The following is a 20,438-nucleotide window of genomic DNA, read 5'->3' on the forward strand; positions in this document are numbered from 1 at the left end:
GAAAGTTGCCAGCACAGGTCCATTTTTCTTCCATCTAGGCAGAACAGAAACTCAGCTATTTCAGATTTGTCATTTGCCTCCTGTATTTTTAAACTCATCAACGGCCTACATCTCTTATAAGGAAAGATGAGGCATAAATGTCCTTATGTGTCAGGAAATTTTAGATGATTATTGAAGAAGATAATCTATCATGGTCTACACCATCATGTGGAATTCTAATTTATAAACCCATGTCATAATCTCTTAATTTTTAGGTGATGGTCAAGCACCCAAGTTAGCAAATACAGATAGAATTTCTTATGTTGCTGCTAAACAAGACTTACAATAAAATCAACCTGGCACAGTAACATGGGCTTCCTTGGGAGCTCAGCTGGTAAAGAATCTGCCTGCAATGCAGGAGACCCCAGTTCGATTCCTGGGTCGGGAAGACCCACTGGAGAAGGCATAGGCTACCCACTCCAGTATTCTTGAGCTTCCTTGGTGGCTCAGCTGGTAAAGAATCTACCTGCAATGTGGGAGACCTGGGTTCGATCCCTGGGTTGGGAAGATCCTCTGGAGAAGGAAACGGCCACACACTCCAGTATTCTGGCCTGGACAATTCCACTGACTGTGTAGTCCATGGGGTCACAAAGAGTCGGACAACACTGAGTGACTTTCACTTTCACTTTTTCACTTTCACTTTTTCACTTTCACAGTAACATTCATAAAAAATTGTGCAAATGGCAATTACCTCTAATGTCTGGAAGTATTTGCTATGCTTGGATAAAGCCAAGCCAATCATTGCATCTCTACTGATTATCTAGCCATCCTCAAGTGGACACCCTGGCTAGTTTAAGTTTCATCTCACACTCATTAGTATGTTCATTAAGACAAAAAGAATCAGCAACCTCTCATGAAATAATCAATTCAGGCAACAGTTCCCAGTGGATGCTAACAGACCCTTGGAGAAAGATTGATGAGAAAATTTACACTGAAAGGATCAACCTGCCACTACATGAACCCAGTGATTAACCTCAGCATCACCACAAGGGAGGAAACCAGATATTGTGCTGAGATTATGGGACATGAAGTGTACAACACAGTCAACCAACTAATATCGCCCCCCCCAAAGCTGAACATGAATCTATGAAAATTAATAAAAGGAAACCTCATTTAAAATGGAATCAGGAGGCCAGAAGGGGGAGTTCTCAGGCCCCATCACTCTAGGTCAACTGCAGACCCAAAAGGAAAAGAGATACCTTTGTATCTCCAATAGATAGAAGTTCAGTTCAGTTCAGTCGCTCATTCGTGTCCGACTCTTCTCGACCCCATGAATCGCAGCACGCCAGGCCTCCCTGTCCATCACCAACTCCCGGAGTTCACTGAGACTCACGTCCATCAAGTCAGTGATGCCATCCAGCCATTTCATCCTCTGTCGTCCCCTTCTCCTCCTGCCCCCAATCCCTCCCAGCATCAGAATCTTTTCCAATGAGTCAACTCTTCACATGAGGTGGCCCCAAAAAATAAAGTATGAGTACTGGAGTTTCAGCTTTAGCATCATTCCTTCCAAAGAAATCCCAGGGCTGATCTCCTTCCCAATGGACTGGTTGGATCTCCTTGTAGTCCAAGGGACTCTCAAGAGTCTTTTCCAACACCACAGTTCAAAAGCATCAATTCTTCGGCACTCAGCCTTCTTCACAGTCCAACTCTCACATCCATACATGACCACAGGAAAAACCATAGCCTTGACTAGATGGACTTTTGTTGGCAAAGCAATGTCTCTGCTTTTGAATATGCTATCTAGGTTGGTCATAACTTTGCTTCCAAAGAGTAAGCGTCTTTTAATCTCATGGCTGCAGTCACCATCTGCAGTGATTTCGGAGCCCAAAAAAATAAAGTCTGACACTGTTTCCACTGTTTCCCCATCTATTTCCCATGAAGTGATGGGACCGGATGCCATGATCTTCGTTTTCTGAATGTTGAGCTTTAAGCCAACTTTTTCACTCTCCACTTTCACTTTCATCAAGAGGCTTTTGAGTTCCTCTTCACTTTCTGACATAAGGGTGGTGTCATCTGCATATCTGAGGTTATTGAGATTTCTCCCGGCAATCTTGATTCCAGCTTGTGTTTCTTCCAGCCCAGCGTTTCTCATGATGTACTCTGCATAGAAGTTAAATAAGCAGGGTGACAATATACAGCCTTGACGAACTCCTTTTCCTATTTGGAACCAGTCCGTTGTTCCATGTCCAGTTCTAACTGTTGCTTCATGACCTGCATACAAATTTCTCAAGAGGCAGGTCAGGTGGTCTGGTATTCCCATCTCTTTCAGAATTTCCCACAGTTTATTGTGATCCACACAGTCAAAGGCTTTGGCATAGTCAATAAAGCAGAAATAGATGTTTTTCTGGAACTCTCTTGCCTTTTCCATGATCCAGCGGATGTTGGCAATTTGATCTCTGGTTCCTCTGCCTTTTCTAAAACCAGCTTGAACATCAGGAAGCTCACGGTTCAAGTATTGCTGAAGCCTGGCTTGGAGAATTTTGAGCATTACTTTACTAGTATGTGAGATGAGTGCAATTGTGCGGTAGTTTGAGCATTCTTTGGCATGGCCTTTCTTTAAAGGTTATTACTTTATCACCCAGCAGGAGGAAGGAAGGATTTCTCTTCGCCCAGTAACAGCGCAGCCAATGAGAGACTGTCACACGTCAGCCAATGAAAAGCAACAACACTTTGAACTCCCAGTTTCCGCCAATGGATTCTTTGTTTATAATGGCCCCCTCAACTCTCACTTCTCTACAAAAGAATGTTTCTCTTTGTTCTCTGGACTTACCTATGGTTCACCGTAAGTTGCAGGTCCCAAATAGGAATTCTTTGCTGTTCCCAAATAAACTCATTTTGCTGTAAAATTAAGTGGTTGTTTTATTTTTTTATGGTGGTTCAGACGGTAAAGTGTCTGCCTACAATGCTGGAGATCCGGGTTCGAACCCTGGGTCGGGAAGATCCCCTGAATAAGGAAATGGCAACCCACTCCAGTATTCTTGCCTGGAAAATCCCATGGACGGAGGAGTTTAGTTGGCTACTGTCCATGGGGTCGCAAAGAGTCGGACATGACTGAGCGACTTCACTATCACTATCAACAAACTAACTCAAGCTTTAGTGCTAATTTCCAGGTACAGAAATACAGAGACTAGTGGAAAATGTTTAAAGAGAAAACTCTCAGTCACATCCAGGATGTGGGACATTCTATAAGACAACTGACTTGCTTCTTCAACAAAGCAATAACTTAGGGAGAACAGGATGGGGCGAAGAAGAGCTGCTCTAGAGTTGAAACTACACGAGGAAGATCAAATGCAATGTGCGGGCTTTGTTCAGACCCTGGTATGAAGAAATCAACTACTAAAAGACATTCTTAAGCCAGAGGGGTGACATCAATGTGGGGAAGATGGAGAGTCCTACAAATTTCTGGGCTGCCCCACCCCTTACCTTCTGATGCTCTGCAACTGCAATTCAGCCACTTCCCAACTGAATGGGCAGGGCCCATGAGCAGAAACTGAGCCGCAGATGGCAGGGCTATACCCTACTCTGCACAGGAAGGGAAACTTTTGGTAAGAAGGCTCAGAAGATCGTGGTTGGTAGAACAAGAGGCAGTATGTATAGTAATCTAGAGAGAAATTTACAGGCTCCTGAGCACCATTTCTGCCAACAGGATTCTAGCAGTTGTGAGCTTCATTCGAAAAGAGTAAAATTAATGCTCTGAGCAGAGAGGTCAGCATTTGAACCAAGCAGGATACCTGTGAAATGGGAGAGAAGGAAACAAGATGAACACCCAAGTGGTAATGCACATTTTGCATTCTTGAAAGACTCCACCCTAGCAGCTACTCCCTGTAGAGTTTTGGTTTTGTGTAGTTTGCAGGTCCTTTTTTTTCCCCAAATAATTGAGATATATGGGACTTCCCTGGCGGTCCAGTGGTTAGAGCTCTGTGTTTCCACCGCAGGGGGCATAAGTTCAATCCCTGGTCAGTGCACTAAGATTCTGCAAGCCACACTGTGTGGCCAAATAATAATTATTGTATTATTATTATTGAGGTAGAAGGTACATAAACTGCTCCAACCATTTATACCTCCTACAATTTAAATTTTATTCGGTTTGGCTGCCCAGTACCACATCCCCTCTCAAGGATACTGCCAGTCGGAAGCAATCCTGGAATGCAAACAGAAACAAGTGGGAGCCTGTTTCCAGCTTCTGAGCTCTGTGTGCTGGTAGCCTGCACAGCTGAAGCAAGCTGTCTAGCCAGGGCAGAGTGAAGTTAAACAGTGCGATGGCAACTAAAGACCAGGCTTCTTTACTGCATTTTTAAAAGTCTCTCCCTCTGCTCCCAAATCCTAACACTCTCTTCTAGCTGAAGTCATGAGAGTTTTTTTTAACCTGCCACTCCTTGGAACGGCCCAGTGAGTCTGCAACAATGGTTGTCCCCATCTGCTAAGTTTTCAAGATCTGGCATTTCACTGGTTAATTGTTTTTAAGAAGAGTACAGTCCCCTCTGGTTTTAATGGCAGGAAGAGATGATTGTAACACAGATTCAAAGACAATCTTTTTAGATCAAAATTTAATCCTGTTGAATTTTTACTATTAAGATCAGGTTTTCTAAAAAAAAAAAAAAAGTCATCTTTCTTTCTTTGCTATTTTGAGCTAGTAAACTGGAACTATAACTTAAAATCCCTAAAAATGAAAGCTATACTACACTTACAGAGTTAGTTTAAAGATGCTATAATTCCATTTTAAAAAGTTAGGAAGCTGTGACACCAGTAAAAAGTGCCTTACCAGAAACCAAGGGCAGAATCTTATGCAAAGTTAGTCTTTAGTCCAATGAGGTTATCACTTATGGCTAAATTATATAACTGGCTCTTAACAAGCTACTTGATAACCTTTTAAAAAATAAGTATAGACAGAAAGATATGAAGTGTTTAAAACTCTTCTCAAAACTTTCAGCCATCTGTGATGTACAAAGAACTCCTCTGCAATGGGGAAGACAAAATCCTCCAGTATGAACTATATGTGAATTGGAGAAAATACTGTTTAAACACAGAACTGTTACCCCAAGGGGAAAATATATCAATATAAACATATAATGATATAAACATTTTGAAAAATGCATGATGCCTAATTAAATTCCACCCATTAATAAGGTAACAGCCTTGGGAAACTTCATACCCAAAAAACTGACCTTCTGGTAAACATAATATTGAAGACACAACTCAAACACACAAGCTCTGCCTAATGACATGATTATGTGTTTTTAATTTGGTGCCATCCTCACATCATATCTAAGAAAGTTCCTTCAAAAATGGATCACTTTAAGACATCATTTCCATGCAAGGATGCCCAAATTAAAATGCAGAATAAATGTCCTCCTTAAAACTACAGTTTTAGATTGACCTGGCAAGTGCATTATTCCCCCTGGGATTCCAAGCCCTTCCTAAGGCTAAGAAGTCAGAAGTTTCATCAACACAGCTAAGTGACTGTGGAGTCGTGGCCAACAGGAGGCAAGGCTGAAGTCTGATCCCAGCTCTTAGAACCTGGGGCGAGCTTTTTCATCTCTCTAGGCTTACTTCTCCTCCTTTGTAAAACACTAACACTAATGGTACCTCCCTTGTGGCGTTTCTTGGAAGACCACAGAATATAATGAACAAAACCACACCTGGCACAATCAGAAAGGCGTGCCATCATCACGTTTATCATCATCTGAAGACCCATCACCACAGAAATCATTCTCATCAGCACTGAGCACCTCTTTCTGACCAAGGCAAAGAATGGTCCTTAAGACCAGATGTGTTGTGCCATGATGGATAAGCCTCAGAAACTCTTGGTTAAATGAACAAAACTGGACACAAAAGGTCACGTGTATGATTCTCTGTGTAGGAAATTTCTAGAAAAGGCATAACCTTCGAGACAGAAGATCAATGGTCGCCTGAAACTAGGGATGGAAACAGGAAGTGACTACAGAGTCAAAAACTGGATGGAGTGACGGCTGCTCAACTGTACAAACTTACTAATTACGGAACTGTACACTTATCACGGGGGAACTGAATGGTATATAACTGACACCCCGATAAGGCTGCAATGAAAAAAAAAGAGAGAGACATGTTTTTAGTGCACAGGTCCTTTCTCACCAATCTACTCTGATAGTAAATTCAGATACTTTGCTGAGCACAGCAAAACAGCTGAGAATGCAAGGTTGGGGCAAGGACCAGACCTGGATCCTAATCCTGACGGCTTCATCTTACAGCCAACTTGTTACTTCTCTAACCCTCAGTTTCCACATCTGTGAAATGGGAAGCCTAAAATGGCATTCATTTCAGAGGCTGTTTGTGTGCATTGATAATCCTCTCCCAAGTCTCCCAGATCAATAAACGGTGTCAACCTTCACCCCGGGGCTGAGGCTAAACATAGACGTGTCGCTCGTGACTTCTCTCCTCTCCTGTTATCAGCTCCAAACCATGATCAAGTCCTGATGGCTCTATCTTCAAAATATTTCAGGATCCATCCAACCACTTTTCACCAGCTCTATCCCAGTTCCCAGGACTCACAGAAACTTCCCACGGGTCCTCTGGCCTCCACTCTGGCCTTTGCAATCATGGCTACAGGGCGATATTTACAAAACACAAGGCTGATCTCCTCCACTTCCTGCTCAGGACCCTCCCCTGGTCCCCAGTGGCCTGCAGGCCTACCTGATGACTGCCTCCAGCCCCTGGGTTGTTATCTGTACTTGCTTTTGCACAGACAGATGCAGGCCTACCTCTGCTCCTGCCCCTTGACCTGATTTCTTTATAGCACCAACAGGGCTCTGAAGCACATCATCCATGTCTGCCTTATACTCTGTCTTCCTACTAGAAGAGAAGCCCCATGTATGCAGAATTTTGCCCCTCCCATCCACACTCTCCAGAATCTGGCACAGGGTCTGGCATGGAGAAAAATTCACTAAGCATTTCCTGAAGGAATAAAGAGCTCTCATAAAGTACTTAGCACAACACCTGCCAGGTAGGAAGTGCTCAAGAACTGTTAGTTGGTAATAATGAAAATATTTATTATAATTACATTTCACAGATGAGAATATGGAAGCCCTCCTAGGTTAACTGCCTAAGCCAGTCAGATGCTAAGTCTGACAGGGTAGTACACGTCCATGGTGACTCCCTCCACAAGCACAGAATAATTGATGCTCCCTCACTCCCATCCCACAGCAGGAACACAAAGCGTGATGCAGCCGGTCCTGCTCTCCCTTCTGTGCCCTGCCTCCCCTCCCCTTCAAAGAGTCACCTGATCCTAGGGGATGGCCGCCATGATATTGAACCCCTGAGCAGCCCCAGGAACGACGACTGATCATCCTGAGTGTGCCAGTAGGTAAACTGAAGACAGGCTTCCACCTCTCCCTCAAGACCACTCTAAGAAGTAGGCAAGGCTGATTATCTTCATATAGATGAGGAAGTAGAAAAAAGAGAAATAAATGACCTGCTAGGAAACCATTAATGGTGAACTTGGGCCAAGGATTCTGAACATTTTAAAACACCAGGCCTCTCTCTTTCCAACACACTGCACTACTCTGGGCATCTGGGAAAAAACAAAAGGAAGACAAAGAACCCTGACCACAGCTTTACCTCTTTTAAATGACATGACAATGTACAGGAACAGAACGTTCAAAAGAAAGTGCGTCTATACGTGTGTGTTTCTGACTCTTTGTGACCCCATGGACTGGAGCCCACCAGGCTCTTCTGTCTATGGGGTTCTGGAGGCAAGAACACTGGAGTGGGTTGCCATTTCATTCTCCAAGGGATCTTGCTGACTCAAGGATCCAACTCGCGTCTCCTGGATCTCCTGCACTGACAGGCAGATTCTTTACCACTGAGCCACCTAGAAAGCCCCCTTCTATCCTAGATCTGATAGATAGAGTGCCTGAAGAACTATGGAATGAGGTTCATGACATTGTACAGGAGACAGGGATCAAGACCATACCCATGGAAAAGAAATGCAAAAAAGCAAAATGGCTGTCTGGGGAGGCCTTACAAATAGCTGTGAAAAGAAGAGAAGTGAAAAGCAAAGGAGAAACGGAAAGATATAAGCATCTGAATGCAGAGTTCCAAAGAATAGCAAGAAGAGATAAGAAAGCCTTCCTCAACGATCAATGCAAAGAAATAGAGGAAAATAACAGAATGGGAAAGACTAGAGATCTCTTCAAGAAAATTAGAGATATCAAAGGAACATTTCATGCAAAGATGGGCTCGATAAAGGACAGAAATGGTATGGACCTAACAGAAGCAGAAGATATTAAGAAGAGGTGGCAAGAATACACAGAAGAACTATACAAAAAAGATCTTCACGACCCAAATAGTCACGATGGTGTGATCACTGACCTAGAGCCAGCCATTCTGGAATGTGAAGTCAAGTGGGCCTTAGAAAGCATCACTATGAACAAACCTAGTGGAGGTGATGGAATTCCAGTTGAGCTCTTTCAAATCCTGAAAGATGATGCTGTGAAAGTGCTACACTCAATACGCCAGCAAATTTGGAAAACTCAGCAGTGGCCACAGGACTGGAAAAGGTCAGTTTTCATTCCAATCCCGAAGAAAGGCAATGCCAAAGAATGCTCAAACTACTGCACAATTGCACTCATCTCACATGCTAGTAAAGAAATGCTCAAAATTCTCCAAGCCAGGCTTCAGCTTACATGAACCGTGAACTTCCTGGTGTTCAAGCTGGTTTTAGAAAAGGCAGAGGAACCAGAAATCAAATTGCAAATATCCGCTGGATCATGGAAAAAGCAAGAGAGTTCCAGAAAAACATCTATTTCTGCTTTATTGACTATGCCAAAGCCTTTGACTGTGTGGATCACAATAAACTGTAGAAAATTCTGAAAGAGATGGGAATACCAGACCACCTGACCTGCCTCTTGAGAAATCTGTATGCAGGTCAGGAAGCAACAGTTAGAACTGGACATGGAACAACAGACTGGTTCCAAATAGGAAAAGGAGTACGTCAAGGCTGTATATTGTCACCCTGCTTATTTAACTTCTATGCAGAGTACATCATGAGAAACGCAGGATTGGAAGAAGCACAAGCTGGAATCAAGATTGCCGGGAGAAATATCAATAACCTCAGATATGTAGATGACACCACCCTTATGTCAGAAAGTGAAGAGGAACTCAAAAGCCTCTTGATGAAAGTGAAAGTGGAGAGTGAAAAAGTTGGCTTAAAGCTCAACATTCAGAAAACGAAGATCATGGCATCCAGTCCCACCACTTCATGGGAAATAGATGGGGAAACAGTGGAAACAGTGTCAGACTTTATTTTTCTGGGCTCCAAAATCACTGCAGATGGTGACTGCAGCCATGAGATTAAAAGACGCTTACTCTTTGGAAGCAAAGTTATGACCAACCTAGATAGCATATTCAAAAGCAGAGACATTACTTTGCCAACAAAGGTCCGTCTAGTCAAGGCTATGGTTTTTCCTGTGGTCATGTATGGATGTGAGAGTTGGCCTGTGAAGAAAGCTGAGTGGTGAAGAATTGATGCTTTTGAACTGTGGTGTTGGAGAAGACTCTTGACAGTCCCTTGGACCTCAAGGAGATCCAACCAGTCCATTCTGAAGGAGATCAGCCCTGGAATTTCTTTGGAAGGAATGATGCTAAAGCTGAAACTCCAGTACTTTGGCCACCTCATTCGAAGAGTTGACTCATTGGAAAAGACTCTGATGCTGGGAGGGATTGGGGGCAGGAGGAGAAGGGGACGACAGAGGATGAGATGGCTGGATGGCATCACTGACTTGATGGACGTGAGTCTCAGTGAACTCCGGGAGTTGGTGATGGACAGGGAGGCCTGGCGTGCTGCGATTCATGGGGTCACAAAGAGTCGAACACGACTGAGGGACTGAAATGACTGAACTGATACATATCCACAATGGCATTAACTTCCTCCAGCACAAGGACATGTTCATACCTCTCCATGAGACACCCAGAAACAACTGATTATTTATACTGCAGGAGTTCATAACATGACTGCATGGTTGTGTAAACTGATGAGCATGGATCACACCCAGATGCCTGAAAAACCAGAATGAAATGTGAGTTTAACTTGAATGCTCACCGAGTGCACTCTGGGTTACATATACTAACAATGACACAGAAAAGCTGACACCATGGGATCACAGCCTCTCTCCTAGACATGTGAATATGACACTTTACAAAGGGTGCCAGAATCTGTGTCCAAGAATAGAATAAAACACACCGTTTCTAATAGCAAAGCCAGGTTATCTTTAAAACACTCCTGAAGGCGTGAAGGCATCCCGAAAGGTCAGATGAAAAGGGATAAAGTCTTTCACCCCTCACCTCCTCTCACTGGTGTCCCTCATCAGCATCTTGGCACCACTGCTGTCACCAAAAATCTGTGCACAATGATACAAGACCCTAAACACCCATGGCCAGCCATGTCTCATGGACTGGGTTTTAGGGCTTCAGGCCCTTGAGGTAGATCTTACCAAGTGCATCTCACAATCAAGAGCACTAGAGCTCCCAGGGGCTCCGTGACTTGTGGAGCTCATGAAACTGGGTGGGTGTATGTGTGTGTGTGTGTGTGAGTGAGTGTGTGTTTTAGTTGCTCAGTCATGTCGGACTCTTTGCAACCCTATGGACTGCAGCCTGCTCCTCTGTCCATGAGGATTTCTCCAGGCAAGAATACTGGAGTGGGTTGCCATGCCCTCCTCCAGGGGATCTTCCTAACCCAGGGTCTCCCGCATTGCGGGCAGATTCTTTACCATCTGAACCATCAGGGAAGCCCAGAATTCTGGAGTGGGTAGCCTATCCCTTCCCCAGCTTTTCTTCCTGATCTAGGAATTAAACCAGGGTCTCCTGCATTGCAGGTGGATTCTTTAGTAGCTGAGCTACCTGGTTCTAACTCAGATGTGTCTGGCTTCAAAGCTCCAAACCATTCCCCTACAGCACATTCATTAACATGCCCCATTCCCCAATTCCACTCCTCTCACTCAGGGTTGGTACCAAGCAGGGCTGTACCCCATAGATGCTTCACTATAATACCCTTGGCATTGACAACAGAAAGGAGAACAGAGAACAAGGTGAGAAAATCCTCCAGACAACACATACCTACAACCCACCAGGATTTGGACAGCTGGTCTACCTGCACTGTTTTGTTGGTTTTTTTTTTACCCCTATCTTTTGCCTAGGTTCTACAATCCTTCATTTAAGACTTCTCCATGAAACAATTGCTAAGGTTTTATAATTCAGGAGCATATCCAGGAATAGCACTGCAGACAGCCCATACATAGGTCATGCTGTTTTCACGGCTCTGAGGGTGGAGGGAGCTTTTTTTTCACACTGTCTATAAGGAACATCGCTGTCACCAAACTATGCCTCCTTCCCATCTCCCCAAGCACACGAGGCACAGACTACGGCTACTGCTTTACAGTTGCTCTAACCAGCTGCTTGACCTTAAATGCAACCCTTGGTAGAACAGCAGAGTTCACAGAAGAGTTCACTCATGTCAAAGCCACAGTCCTTCTTTTTTTGCATCGCTCCCCGTTTTTCTTCCTACAGCTCAACTGAGTCTGAAAGGTCTTCTTAAGTAAGTCCTCCCACAATTTCCCCACAAACCCCTCTCTTATGTTTTCAATAGTAACAGAACCTTGGGTGAGCACAGATGTAGTTGGTCCTGCCTCCCCCCACCACATAACACTAGCTCTCAGGTCCTCAGAATCCCTCGGACCTGCTGGGACACCTTGTCCCCAACTGGCCTGCAGGTATACTGTCAACGAGAACATTAAGAACAAGACCTTGGTTTCCCAGTCCCTCCTCAATTTTACAACAGAAAGTGCCCCAAACCCTCAACCAAATTCTAGACACAAGTGAACAGTCTTCCAAATTGATTCCACCAAGCTCCTATCACCAAGCTCTCAGCCTTGAGTGAATCACACTCAGTTCCCACCATGCCTCTCACCCCAGACACTTCAACCACAGTTCAGAAACTCAATCCCACAGCCTGAGCTGGGATTTACACCATTCTTTTTGGGATACCTTAATTCACAAAGATTCTCTTCCCTTCTCTTAACATCATGGTCATTGAACACAATGTTTGCGCGATTTTATGCAATTCTTTAAATATTTTCCTCTCCTACCCTGCCAAGTGGACAGGGGCCCAATGGGACTTATCAACTGCAGTATGCCCAATGCAAGGGCAGTGCCAGCACATGGGAAGAGCTAAGAAAATGTGTGTTCAATGAAGGAATGAATAGAAAACAAAGCATGCCCAATCAGCCTTAGAAATAGCCTCTTGTCCATTCACCAGGACTAAGTGGCAGCTAACCAATGATTTTCTCTCTTTTACTGACAGGGTCCTGGAATCAGCAGCATCAGATGCGATAAAAGCGTGAATCCTTTTCAGCGGAGTTCCCTGGGTACAGTGCATAAGGAAAGGTTTACAGTTCAGATGGATGGGGCCCAGCACATCTTGCATGAGAAGGAGAAAGGGAGAAACTGGTTTGTTTCACAAACGAAGAGCAAAACTAGGCCAAGCTTGGACAGGGAAATGACGTGAGGAAATGCAATGAAGTCTCCTCAGGTCATTCCAGCACTAAGTGGCCCCGGGCTGTGCACACAGTCTCCTCTGTTGCACAGTTCTCTCCCTGCACAACGGGAGCCCAAAGTGAGATGCAAAAACGGGTCAGTGCTCGCAGCTACTTTCTCCAGACTTAAAAAAGGCTGACAAGTTCCTATCTCTCAAGATACCCGGGGACTTCAAAAATGCCTCAAATCTAGACCTCACCCAACAAAACCTCCTGGCCCCTTTTCTCCAAACATGTTCACAGAGAATTCTGGAAGGAAAGGGCAGACAGGACATTAAGAAGATGAAGCCCTATGAGACTTCCCTGGCAGTCCAGTGGTTAAGACTTTGCCTTCCAATGCAAGGGTACAGACTGGATCCCTGGCCAGGGAGCTAAGATCCAACATGCTTCATGGCTAAAAAACCAAAACATAAACAGAAGCAATATTGTAACAAATTCAACAAAGACTTTAAAAATGGTCCACATTAAAAAAAAAAAATCTTAAAAAAATATGAAGCCATATTATTAACCTACTATGTTCCCTCTTTTTAAAGAAGTTTTCCACACCTTAACTACTCCCCTCAAAATCAGTAAAAACTCTTTTCCACCTCTGTGACATTTTAAACAATGAAGAAATCAAAGGAATGAATGAACGAATGACCACATACACATCCTACCACATACAGCTCAGGAACCAGACTTCTCAGAGCACTTCTCTCAAATTCAAACCAAGCCTACTTTTAAACATGTCAGGAATGGAATCTCCAGGCCACAGGGATAGGCCATCACAAACAGCCATACGAGTCTGTAACCCTGGACCACTTCCAAACTTTTCTCTCCTCCCTGTGAGGCAACAGAACTTTTAAGAGCAAAGCGACTCAACTCTGACCTCACATCCAGCTTGGTTGTGCTGCTCGGACTGTTCCAGGTCACAGGAGGGTTGAAAAATAAGACTGAGAGATTCTGATAGTCCCTGTTTTAGTTTCTTTTGACTTCTGGATGGAGAAAGGTACCGTTATCACAACAGGTCACAGACTTGACACTCACAGGTCACTGTTGTTGACCTTCTGTGTCTACGGGTATTGGTTGTAGGACCCCTGAGGACATCAAAATCCACAGATGCTCACGTCCCCAAATAAAATGGTGCAGTACGATGAATACCGTTGGCCCTCTGCATCTTGGGGTTTGGCACCTGCAGATTCAATCCTCGATTGGTTGACTGTGGGGATGTGAAACTCAGGGGTTTGGAGAGTCAACTGTACTGCATTGTAAACCCCCAAACACACATGCAGAGTAAGGAGCCCCATGTTAGAAACGGGAACAAAGACAGCACCTGACAGCACGTAACCACGACTTCCTTCTCGTACATTTTTGTAACTTCAAAAAACATTGCATCATCCTAATCATCAATCTAGCACTTCTGAACAGTCAATTCCAAGACCTCTTTGTAAATTTTCATATTGGAGAAATTAAATGTTGGAAAATTTTACAAGTGGAAAATAAAAGTATATAAAGACAAAAACATTCAGTGGCCAAATGTGCGGTTTGAACACCTTTTTTGTTTTTGTTTTTTTCCCAGAACACAGGCACTTCAAAACTACTCTCTACACTCACAGGAAAATCCTTCTTGTTTTACTTTCCCAGTGTAAGGTCTTTTAGAAGCAAACATGTCACCAGCTACAAAACCATGGCTATTCCTGGTTCTACAAAAAGAGTTCCTTTCTGTTACAATTTTTCATGGATCTTAGAACAGTTTTATTTTCTTTAACATTTTAAAAAATGAAAGGTTGCTTTTATTTTTTTAAAAAGTCAACCCCAAACTATTCCTGAAATCCAAGGAACAGAGTACATTAAATGCTTTCATCAGTCTGTTCTTTACTATTTAAGTGGAACTTGCATTGTTTTTTCCTACTTCTTCCCTCCCCCTTCTGCACAGGTGGTTATTTGCAAGGCTATAAGGAAATATATTTCAAACAATTTGTTGGCAAAACACCATTGTGGACTAAGGTTATTAGAGATCATATTTTAGACCGATGGTAGTGGTCAAGATTAATAATCAGTAACTCCTTCATTCATTCACATTCACAGACACACACACACACACGCACACACACACACACACGCACGCACGCACGCACTTACTTCACACCAGGGTTGCCAAGCCATAAATGAAGCAAACACGCCTTTATTCTAGGGGATGTCTGGGTGGTTGGGTACATGAGTGACTTTTTTTCCCCTGTTTCTTTTCAATTTGTTAATAAACATATATAATTTTACACCTAAAAGCTTTAAACTGGGAACTACTAGCACTAAGAAATCTCTAGACATGCACCTCAGATACTATCTCAACTTAAAGCAATTTGTACAGCTGAAATCTCCAACGTGATGAAAAGGGGACATGGTCCGAGGAGAAACTAAGTATCTGTTGGCAAGTTAAAAATATAAAGCCTAACAGGTCTTATTCCAATTTTCTATATTTGTCTTGAATATCACACTCATTCTCATCAAAGAACTTTGCTCTACTGTCAATTGACTCAAGTCTTCCAGCGAAAGGCAGGAAGATCTGTATCTTAAACTACAGAGAAGATCTGCTATTTATCCTCTACGGGATTCCTCTTCATATTTCAGGACTGTTACCATCCCCTATACAGCTCGTCAAAACTTGGCCAGAGGCATCCACGCTATCCCAGAGGGGACCCGAAGATGCTCGGGGGAGGAGTTAATGAGAATCAAAATTTTAGGACTCCTTGGGTACAGACGCCACCCAACATACTGGGTTCACTGGAGCAGTAGGAGCGGAGCAGAGAGGAGGCAGAAATGGAAAAGTTACTTGTAGGCTGGTTGGGAAACAGTGCCCTGATCACCTTTCAACCAGCGGGGCAACCCCCCCGCGGCCCCTCCTTTGTTTGCCCAGGCGGAGAGGCTCCTCGGCGGCAAGGGCTGCTAGGGGCGAGCCGGGCGCCCTGGGCTCGGCATCTGGCCGCGCGCGGCGCAGCCAGTGGGCAGCGCATCCCTCCAAGCAGGGTCTCTCCATTTTCAGGGCCGGGGAAGCAACAATAAGCTGAGCCGAGCGGCCGCCCAGGCTCGCCGCACTGGCGGCGCCCCCCGTATCTCCTGCACCCCCGGGTACCGGGGACTCCCCGCACGCGGCCCCTGCCACGCACCGACCCCGCACGCCGGACCCGTCCCCTGCACCGCGCGGGGTGGCCTGGGCTCCCCGGAAGCCCACCGCCCTGCGCACCGTAACCCCCCAACCCCCGCACGCAAGGACCCCCGCCCCAGCGCCAGCCGCGAGGAGGGGAAGCCTGGCGGCCCTTCCCACTGGGAAAGCCTCGAGCCGGGGGTCAGAGCAGGGTGGGCGGCCGTGCCGTAGCCCTGGCGGGCACCCCGCCTCCCCTCAGCTCCCAGTCTTTGTGTGCAAAGTAAGTGCTGGAGGCGAACCCACCTCGGCGCGCGCACAAAGGCGCGCGGCTCCCTCCCCGGCGCTCGCTCCGGGTGTCTGCGGCGGCACCCAGCGGCCCAGCAGCTGAGAGCGGCCCGGGCGGCGGTTCTGAAGGCGGCGGCTACCCGTCCGGCGCTGGGCGGCTCTTTCACACCCCGCGGCCCGGCGCGTCCAAATTAAGCGGCGGGGCGGGGCGGGGGCGGGGCGAGATTGCCGAGGCCACGCCCTCGGACACGCCCCGCCGCGCTGGCTGGAGCTCCGCGCTCCGGACCGTGGCCCACTAGGGCTACACCGGGAAAAAGTCAGCGGGTTTGGTTCCGGAGGTTTTCCTTCTGTGGTTTTAGTTTGGTTCGCTTTGGGAACTCTCGAAGGAGAGAGAATACTGTTTTGGAACAAAAAACTGAGTATCACCAGATGAGAGAAATGGGAAATTAAATTACGCACACACACACCCCACCACCACTACCACCACCCCCGCAAGCACAAGCACTCTGGAGTGTTTGGCTGCTGTTGTCTGGCTTCAAACTTCCCCGTTAAAATCCTGCCAACACGTGTCCAGAGAAAACTCAAAGGGACAGGGAATCAGATTTGTTTTGTAACTGTACATATTTACTGGCCAACCAGGGCCTGAAACCCAGAGACCGGGTAATTTGTTCAGACTCCTCCTCCTCACTCATGAAAGGATATTTAAATTTATAGGAAAGGAGAAAAAGCTTTGTTTTGCCTTTTTTTTTTTTTTCCCCTCTCAGGTTTTCATTTTTCTCAGCTCTCAGAGCAAATTGTTTTCTGCCCAACCTTAAGACTCTTAGATTACAATCTACCTGAATCACAGAAGGTTAAAAAAAAAAAAAGTGGGGGAGGTATCTGTTTCAGGGTAACAAACAATAAAGACAACAGGTAATGGGTTTTAGATCAAAAGCTTTTTAATTTTCTTGGCCGCAGATGAATAAACACTTATTTATGGGCAAACCTTTCTGACTGAAACAGCTTGGGTCATGATCACACAAAAAAGTCATATCAATTATGGGTTTTGGTAAACCAGTTGGGACTTCCCAGGTGACTTAGGGGTAAAGAATCCACCTGCCAATGCAGGAGACTCAAGTTCCATCCCTGGGTTGGGAAGATCCCCTGGTGAAGGAAATGGCAACCCTCTCCAGTATTCTTCATCAGGGTAATCCCGTGGGCAGAGGAGCCTGGCGGGTTACAGTCCATGGGGTTGCAAAGAGCCTTGTACACGACTTAGCAACTGAGCACACGAACGAATGACTTCCTCCAAAGACGCTCTGAAGTCACAACACTTTAGAGTCTGGTCATCCCTAGGCCCTGAAGCCCACTAGGGGGTGGGATCACCTGCCACAGGATTTAGAGAGACAGTGTCTTCCAAGCCCCAAAATTCACCTGTGTGAACTTTATCCACTCTGTTCCCCACAAGTCTTACTTCTCTCCCATTCTTGGGCTGTGTTGGCTCTGCTCTTGACAATGGATCCACCAGTCACCAAACCAGAATCTGGGATCCGGCCTAGATTTTCCCCACTTCCCACATGGGAGTCAGCTCTACATGATGCCTTGATGGCTTTCCCTGCCCCCATCCCACTGGTTTTGCCACAGTTGGCCTTTGGGGTCTATCACCACCCTGTAGCAGTAGCCTCCCAATATCCCCAGCCTCCCATCTCACACATGCTTTTCCTCCAGATTGCTTCCCCAGTGAACTTTCAAAGTTCTAATCTACTCTTAAAACCTTTAGCTAGTGGGAAGCTACTATATAGCACAGGGAGCTCAGCTCCATGCTTTCTGATGACCTAGAGGGGAGAGATGGGAAGGGTGGGAGCAAGGCTCAAGAGGGAGGGGATATATATATATATATATATATAGAAACAAAATATATATATATGTAGAAACAAAAACATCGTAATGCAATTACATTCCAATTAAAAATAAATAAAATAAAAAATCCTTTAAAGGATGTTCAATTCCTACTACATGACCCAGTTCAAGTTCCTTCACACAGTACCCCATAGAGCAACACATTTTTTGATATCACCTTGATGACCTTCCTGGGGTCTTTCTACTTCCCCCAAACACATACCCATGGCTCCACTCAGCCAGAGTGCTGTATTTGCTAAATGGCCCTATTTTGTGACTATGAGGACTGCATGAAAGAATCAGTCACCTGCTGGCTTTTCTACACACCTCCCCTTTGCCTAGCACACCTCCCCACCCCAACCCCCAAGAGCTCCTCTCCTCTCTGAAACCCAAGTTCCTCTGAGAAGACTTCCTAACTTGCTCAAACTGAATGGACTTTTTCTGCCTCTCCGTACCTAGTATGACCTTATAATTAGTGCACGAATTATAAATATGCGCCCTCCTTGAGCAGAGTTTATACTTGATAGATATACATATCTTCACAGATATACATAGCCTCCTGCTTAACCTAGTGTCTGGCATATAAGAAATGTTAGGTACTGAATTATGTCTTCCCCAAATTCGTATGTTGAAACCCAAACCCCTAATGTGACTATATCTGGAGATAGGGCCTTTAGGAAGGTTAAATGAGGTCATTAGAGGGGGAACCTAACCCAGTAAGACTGGTGACCTTATAAGAAAAGGAAGAGATACCCGAGGTCTCTCTGTCTGTGTGTGTGTGTGCGCACGTGTGCACACACACACACACACACACACACACATAGAGGCCATGAGAGAACACAGCCAGAAGGCAGTCATTCGCAAGCCAGAAAGAGCTTCACCAGAGATCAACCCTGCCAGCACCTTGATCTTGGACTTCCAGGCTCCAGAACTGTGAGAAATAAGTGTCTGTGGTTTAAGCCACTGTTACGGCAGCCTGAGCAGAAGGATGCCTTAAATTTTAGACTCTAACCCTGGAAAAGCACTGACCCACCAGTGAGTCTATAACGTCCCCTCAAAGCAGCCTGGACAAACGTTGATGATGCCAGGACAATGGACAGAGTGTCTAGATGTGATAAGTGACCACATAGCCTCGTCCCTGCCCTGGAGAGAAACAGAAACATGCAGCTTATTCCCTAGACTGGGGTGTTAATGTCCAGAAGCTCTCAGCCTCTTCCTTACCTTTGTATCAAGAACCATTACTTCTTCTAAACCAAAAACAATGAGGCGATCAAATATTTACTTTGCACTTCTTGAGTCAAAGCTTTATTAAAAGATAGGATGCCAATACTCATTCATTAAGTCTATGGTTTGGGGCTTCTATTATATTTCACATTCCTGAGAATCTTAAGGAGATCTTAATTCAGATAGGATCAAATATCCAATTTGGCTTGGCACCCCTGGAGTCACTGTGGGTGGAACCCAGAAATAAGAACTTAAAGGTTATGGACTAGGACTTCCCTGGTGGTACAGCGGATGAGAATCCACCTGTCAGTGCAAGGGACGTGGGCTGCATCCCTAGTCGGGAAAGATTCCACATGCCTCAGAGTAACTAAGCCTTCATGCCACAACTACTGCACCTAAAGTCTATGCTCCAGAACAAGAGAAGCCTCCACAATGAAAAGCCCACACACCACAAAGAAAAGCAGCCCCCACTCACTGCAACTAGGGAAAGCTGGCACCCAGCAACAAAGACCCAGAGCAACCAAAAAGAAATAACTTTTTTTTTAATTTTAAAAAGGTTATGGACTAGAGTGTTGGGGGCTTCCCAGGTGGCAATCACCTGCAAGTAAGACAAAGGTTTGATCCCTGGGTCGAGAAGATCCCTTGGAGAAGGAAATGGCAACCCGCTCCAGTATTCTTACCTGGGAAAACCCATGGACAGAGGAGCCTGGCGGGCTACAGTCCGTGTGATCACACAGATTCAGACACGACAGAGCAACTTGGCATGCACACACAAACGCAGTGTGATATTTATGCTTGAATCCATAGCCTCTATCAACAGCACTTGGACCATATTCAGGACGTGACAGGTGTTTGTCCAGTAAATAGCCTGGACTTTCAGGGCACAACTAGACTTCCCAGGGGTTACATCAGGTGACACATAACTCTCAGCCTGAGTCTGATGTCCTGGTAGATTCCATATTCTAGATGTGAACAGAACCTCAGGAAGGTCAGGTGAGCTGGCGGCACCTCCCTGGGTCTCTAGTCCTGGGCTGGCACAGTTCACCAGGTGTACAGAGAGCCTTTGCTCACTTTCTCCAAATATAAAGCAAAGAAAATGTTCCCCCAAGTAGTTTTTGAGTCTTTTAACCAATCATTAGTGATAGATTCTCTACTGCAGAGTACACATATTAATCTTCCATATAGCAACACTCACCCAAAAGACCACCCATACTCTCAGCTTTAACCTCATCCTTCAGCTTTGACATCTGGGACCTTTTATATTCTTTCCTAAAGAAAACTGAGGAGAACAGAGATGAACATTTGAAGGGAACATAAAATAGAACAAA

General features: G+C 45.2%; 1 protein-coding gene across 1 annotated transcript in view; it reads right to left on the bottom strand.

The window, feature by feature from the left end:
- Positions 1-16,172, bottom strand: part of FAM107B (family with sequence similarity 107 member B) — a 78,197-nt gene extending 62,025 nt beyond the window's left edge. The window contains 1 exon segment of the mRNA NM_001046393.1: positions 16,027-16,172. The gene's annotated coding sequence lies outside the window, so the exon portion shown is untranslated.
- Between the last annotated feature and the right edge of the window lie 4,266 nt (positions 16,173-20,438).

Source organism: Bos taurus, chromosome 13 (genome assembly GCF_002263795.3).
Source record: "Bos taurus isolate L1 Dominette 01449 registration number 42190680 breed Hereford chromosome 13, ARS-UCD2.0, whole genome shotgun sequence".
Lineage (NCBI taxonomy): Eukaryota > Metazoa > Chordata > Mammalia > Artiodactyla > Bovidae > Bos > Bos taurus.